Source organism: Saccopteryx bilineata, chromosome 7 (assembly GCF_036850765.1).
Source record: "Saccopteryx bilineata isolate mSacBil1 chromosome 7, mSacBil1_pri_phased_curated, whole genome shotgun sequence".
In the NCBI taxonomy this organism is placed as follows: Eukaryota; Metazoa; Chordata; class Mammalia; order Chiroptera; family Emballonuridae; genus Saccopteryx; species Saccopteryx bilineata.
Genome location: NC_089496.1, coordinates 43526366 through 43532701, shown reverse-complemented (window position 1 = coordinate 43532701; position 6336 = coordinate 43526366). Strand labels below are relative to the sequence as shown.

General features: G+C 43.1%; 1 long non-coding RNA gene across 1 annotated transcript; it reads right to left on the bottom strand.

Annotated features, from left to right (window-relative positions):
- Positions 1-221: 221 nt before the first annotated feature.
- LOC136310538 (uncharacterized) lies at positions 222-4353 on the bottom strand. Its single transcript, XR_010726582.1, has 3 exons — positions 3117-4353; positions 2287-2366; positions 222-667 (listed from the first exon to the last, which is right to left on the bottom strand). It is a non-coding gene; the product is annotated as an uncharacterized lncRNA (long non-coding RNA).
- Positions 4354-6336: the final 1983 nt, after the last annotated feature.

Genomic DNA, 6336 nt, shown 5'->3' with positions numbered 1-6336 from the left:
TAATAAAACAATTCGTTTTAGTAAAATCTACTTCCAGTTAAGAATCCAAATTATAAAATTTTTTAAAAAATAAAATAACTTTTATCAGTTTCATGTAATACTAATTGAAAGTAAATCTATCTTGGTTGGACCTGCTTTAATGGATACATGATGCATACAGTCAAAAGTGTTTCGGTCAGGGTTGCTCTGGTTGCAAGTGACAGGAAATAGCACAAAGTCGCTTAAGCAAAGAAGAATTTTATTGGTTCACAGAATTGGGAAGTCTAGCGGTTGAGCTGTCTCTAGTTATGTCTTGATTCAAGGGCTCATAATACATCGTTACGTTTTTCTCTTTCTTTTGCCATATCTCAGCTCTGTATATTGGCATCAATCTGAAGTTTCTCTCAATTTTCAAATGCATTCAAGGTAGCTGCCTAGTATTTCTAGTTTGTGTTGTTTTTGAAGCTCTTAATCCCAGGGGAAGATAAACTTTTTGTTTTGTTCCCAGAATCCATTTCTTTCTCATGGAAGACTCTGATTGGCTCATTTTGGTCACGCGTTCACATTTGTCCGGAGAGGAGAGTACAGATGGGGTGGTGGCTAAGACAGCCTGTCTCACCAGGACCACGTGGGGGAAAAGGGATGATTTTTCACAAGAAAGGCAGAAAGTTGATATCATATAAGGACACTGTTGAGCAAAAACAATTATATCATTTACCTAACTTAATTGGCAAATAGTTATTGGTCATGCTAGCGCAATCAACATGTTAAAATTTTTATCAAACACTTTTTATTTCAATTAAAGTTAACATTCTTCTCTGCAAATGTGTTTATCCTATTAATTTGATACCAAATAATTTATTTAAAGACAATAATAAGTGACAGTGTTCGTAAGCACTTATGTGTTGAACACTATTCTAAGCACATAACATACCTTAACCCATTTAATCATCACCAAAACTTCATGAGATAAGTACTGCTGAGTGCTTCTCAATGTCAACAGATGAGATGATGACATCCTGACATATCTTACTTCGTTACTCTCTTTTTTTTGCTTTTAAATTTATTTATGTATTTAATTTTATTTTTCAGCTACAGTTGACATTCAATATTATTTTATATTAGTTTCAGATGTATAGCATAGTGGTTAGACAATTATATAATTTACAAAGTGTTCCCCTGATAATTCAAATACCCACCTGGCACCATACATAGTTATTACAATATTATTGACTATAGTCCTTATGCTGAACTTCACATTTTTTAACTTCTTTTCATCCAGCCTTCCAACCCACGTCCCCTCTGGCAACCATCAGAAAACAGCTTTACTCTTAAAAAAAAAAAAAAGCACTTTATTTTTGTCATAAACAAGTAGATTTAAAATGATGTCACACCTATACACAACAGCTGGCATTTATAGACCTGAGTAGCTCAATGAGCATGACACCAGGAAATGGCCAGGCTCAAGGCAAATCACTGTAGTAATTTCCATGGGTGTCTTTCCTGGGGCCATATATAACCAAGGCTTTGCTAAGAAAGGGGAGGCTGGACTATAAAGTATCAGCCTAACCTTAAACCAGGGAAACAGCAAGGCAAAATTATTCACAGGGTTTGCTCACATCAGCATAATCTAAGTGAAGCATCCCCAAGGACAAGCTGAAATGAGCAGGAAAGGCGTGTGGATGAAATATAATCATCAGGGGCAGAGGAAAAGACGAGAAATGGACGAAGCCAGCTGAATGACATTTTCTGACCAACTTTTCGTCATCCTTTTGGGTACTGTGTCCACTGGCACACCCCAAGTCCCTAAGTCCTTGAGGCTGACAAGGAAGAAACAGGATGTGTGTGTGTGTGTGTGTGTTTGTGTGCATGCATGCGTGTGTGTTTAAATTCATGGCCTGCAATGCTGTTGTATGTGTTAAATGGCTGAAAAATTTAGAGATTGCTAGCTCTGCTTTAATTGGATTTTCTAAAGCATAAATAAAAGGCAGGGAAGGGACGTGCATTCTTTGATCGATGCCTTCCTTCAGAGCACGCACAGCTGTCTCTTGCCTAATTAGGGGACCTTATTCTGCTCACGCTTGGATCTGCGGCCTGCGTGTTGGTCTGGAAGCTGACACCAAGCTCATGCCTTCACAGGTAGAGCGGGCGCAGAAAACTGAACCCTGCAGTGTCACGGAATCTATATGGAAACAAATGATGACAATAGACAGCAGAGAAGCATGGTGTAACAGTTTTGGTTTGAAGCAGAGGTCCCTAGAAAAATGCCTTCACCTGAGACTTGGAAATACACCCCAAGGGACTAACCTTAATGAAGATGAAGACCCAGGAGCTTTAGATCAGCCTTCTTCCCGGCGGGAGGTCAGGTGACGCGGGTTTTCCCCGGGCTGGGAGAAGAGAGAAGCTGTTCTGCAGTCTGGCCCGTTACTGTCCATTTTCCCCAGCAGGGCCAGGACTACAGAGAGGCGAGTTGGGCACTTAAAGTACAGGATTTTAGCAGACGATTCACTCTCAAGTACTTGCAATGCTACAGTCAGAGGAATCTTCCAAATGTGCAAATATGAAGGTCTCAAAGATGGGGTCCAAAGGCCTTGGCAAAGCTTATAGCAATCCTGCTCTGCTCTGTTGTGCCCACAAACCACCCGCGGAGCTCTCAAACGTCAAATGCAGACTCTAGGTTAGAAGGTCATGGATGGACCCCGAGATTCTGCACTTCAAACAAGCTCCCAGGTGATGCTGAGGCTACTGCTCTGGGGACCACATTTAGAATATTATAGTAAGAATTCAGGTGCTAGCAAATATCAGGCCATGAGCCATATCTGGCCTGCCCCCTGTTCTTGTAAATAAAGTATTATTGAGATACATTCATTTACACATTGTCTGCGGATGTTTTCTCTATATAGTGTCAGGGTCACATAGTTTCCACAAAGACTGTATGGACCCTAAAGCCTAAAATATTTAGTATCTTCCCTTTACAGAAAAGTTTGCTGATCTCTGGTTTATGGAATCTGTTTTTTACGGAATTCTCTCTTATCAATTACATTTCAGACAAAAGCTATATATTTATATTTCTAGGGCTTTGCAAATGAGGTTACCTCTCCCTTAATGTTTTATCCCTTTTCTTCATTACCTCTTACCTTGTTGTTCTGATGTCCCCTTAGATGTCATTTCTTCCATACTGCCTTCCTTGACCTTCCAAAATGAGAGAGGTGATTCTCACATATACTTCTGAGAGTCTTCTCTGAACTGTAATTGCCTATCTCATCAACTGGCTCTTCCATTAGACCATAGGTTTCTTGACAGCAGCGGCTATATACCTCTCAATTATTGAATTCTAAGCACGGGGTACACAATATTCAGTTTTAAGTTTGATAATTTTATGACAACTTTAGACACCTTTACTTTTTGGCACTCTGAATGGAGAGAGATCTTGACATTCCGGAGAACTTGAACTCAATCTCTTTCCCAGAACCGGTCTCCTTTAAGAGGACAAAGCACTCAGTGGTGGTCTACCCTGCTGAGGACAACGCCGCCTCACACACAGACACGCAGTTCTCAGCTCTGCTTCCTGGGGTGGGCAGAGAACCTACATACCTTTTGAGATGAAAGCCTTTGCGAATTTAAGAATGGATCTATTTTATTCTCCTGGAATCTTCTGCACTGGGATACTTAAGAGCTGTGATAAGAGTTCTAGCCGGAGGAGAGGAAAGCTCTCCATTAGAGTGATTCTTGGACTGTGTTTATCCCCGGTCCTCTTTAACAGAGAGAATGCAAATCCAGTTCAATGGGCCATTTCAAGAAAGTAATCAGCCATTAGGTCAACTGCTTCTTTCGAGATGCCAAGCAGTGGTTTTCAAAGCTCATTTCCACTGTGCAGGGCCAGTGGAATCTGAAGAGCCAGCGCCTGCCTGGTGAGTCACTGTGGCCAGCCCAGGGTCTGGCTGCTGCAGACCGGCCCCTGCCGTTCCGAGATTCCTCCTTGAACAGCTCGGTATGCGCCGCCAACATGGCCCTTCTGCTGTAGGAAGGAGACATCGAGGCTTAAAGACTTAAAGCCGACCATCGATTGAAGGTGGGTAAGATTATATGGGTGAGATGGTCTGAGCTCAGCAGATGCATCTCAGACCACCAGTTATTTAATTCTTCCCGAGACGTTCAAATCATCGCCACAATGTTTGCACATCACAGAGCATTTACCTCTTTTCCTCACATTCTTTATTTCTGCTTGTTCATGGTCAGCCCCACCAGGCAGGTCCCGTTTCCTCAAGCTCCCGGCGAACGATCAGAACCTATGTACGTCCGAGGCCATTGCTTTTTTTGTTATCACAGATGAGTACTTATGACTTTTTAATATCGTAGGCATTTCCTCCACAATCTCTCTCACTTTCTTTTTGAAGCGAGGAAAAAAGCTCCTTAGGAGAAATTATGTAACTCTAGAAACAACAGCCAGCATTGGAGACATCCTGTGACAGTGAAAAGTCAAATTCCAGATGTTGGGATTTGATTCTCCAAAGCAATGTGTGCAAGAAAGGGAGGGATTGGAGTCGGATCAGGAACTCATTAGAGATTTGCTCGTTTCCCTCCCTGCCCAGTTAAGAGTTCAAGGCAGGCAGCCAAGAAAGGCTTTGGGGGACAGGTCAAGGCAGGCAGCACCTTTAGCTCCATCTGCCGAGCAAGTGACAGTCCCCTGACTGTCACATGCCGGGCCTACGTTCCCTCCTGATGCTCGCCATAAATGTTTACCCATGACCGTCTGAGCTAGGACAAACAGGATGGGTCCTCGGAGAAGATGTTTTATTTCTTTTCCTTTGTGCAGTCAGAAGACTATGTTGAATGAGTGACTTCTGGATTTTTTTTTGTTGAAGTTTGACCAATTTTATTCCCCCTCCCCACCCCTTTTCAAACATGGAGTAGCCGCTCATTTCTCTGTTTGGGTTTTGTCCTAGTCGGGCTTTTTCAGGCCACACACAGACATGCTTTTCAGTTTTGGCAAGAGGTAAACAACCGAGGCCCATAAATAACGTTCATAAATATTTCGTGTCCTTCGATGTGTTGAGGGGTTGTAACGGAAAGGAAAGAAACCCAAGTCTGGGTGAAGAACAAGCTTTACCCAGAGGAAAACGAAGTCCTTTATTTTATTGTTCGAGAACTTGAAAGCCATCCCCAAGAAACAACAACAAAAAAAATTAACTTTTGAAGTTTTCAAAGGAGTCATATTCTGCTCCCAGTGTTAGGGCAAGGGCAAGGAAAACAGCGCTTGGTTTCAATACGGTTGGGGATTAAGTGTTCCACAGTGACAGGATGAAGAAATAGTTGCGTTTAAGAGTCGATGAATCATGGAGAAAAAGAAACTGGCTGTGGAACCGATCAGTGACCTACTATGGAGCTGACCAGGGTCAGACAGTGGGTGGGAGTCAGGGAACCTGGCTTGTTCCATTCCTGGACGGAAACTGTCATTGTCCTCCTGCGTCTGGAAGAGGAGAGCAGGTGCATCCCACATTCAGAGACTCGAAGGCACAGCTATCTGTGTTTATTAGGTCAGATGGTGGGTGGGGATGGTGTTTGCATTGGGAAAGAGTTCTTCACGTTCTAAGGGTGTTCATCTCTGGATTTATCTAGCAGGGCTCTAGGACATTTAAAACAGGGTTTAGTTTCTAACATGCTGATTGCTAAGAAGCTTTTTTAGGATCTCTCTGTTGCATAAAGTGAGATAGGTTTGTGCTGGCTGATGAGGGTGTCAGCACCAACCTGATCTGTCCCTTCCCTGCTCAGAAACCTCCATCTAGGGTCAATCCATTGTCCACTACACGCTTTCTCCACCTGGGCATTCTTGATATTGGGGCTGGATAATTCTTGTTGTGGTGAGCTATCCGGGGCACTGGAAGATGTTTAATAACCCATCTGGCTTCTAACCGCTCTTAGTCATGATAATCAAAAATGTCTCCAGTCATGGCCAAATGTTGTCCAGTCATGCCAAATGGAGGGCAAAACTACCCCTGGCTAAGACTACCAGCTTATTAAATAAAGGATTAGGCCTTCTCTCTCCACTGTCTCCACTACCAAAGGTTTGCTGCCCGCCTCCCTCATTCTCTCCTTGAGGCACAGATATGTCTCAGCCCCCATGCGCCATACTTTGCTCATTATTGCCTTTTGCTCACGTGCCTTCCGCTTTGAAATGCGTTATTTTTGGCTTGTGTCCATCTAACTCCTCCCCCACTCCACATAAGTCTTCAGTCCCACCCTGTACAGGGTCTCCCTCACACCCCATGACTTTCCTCTTCCCGACACAGGAGTGTTTATTGTCCCCTTTGCTCTTTTTGGGGCCACAGAAACTCCAGATGTGATTAGGGTGATCTG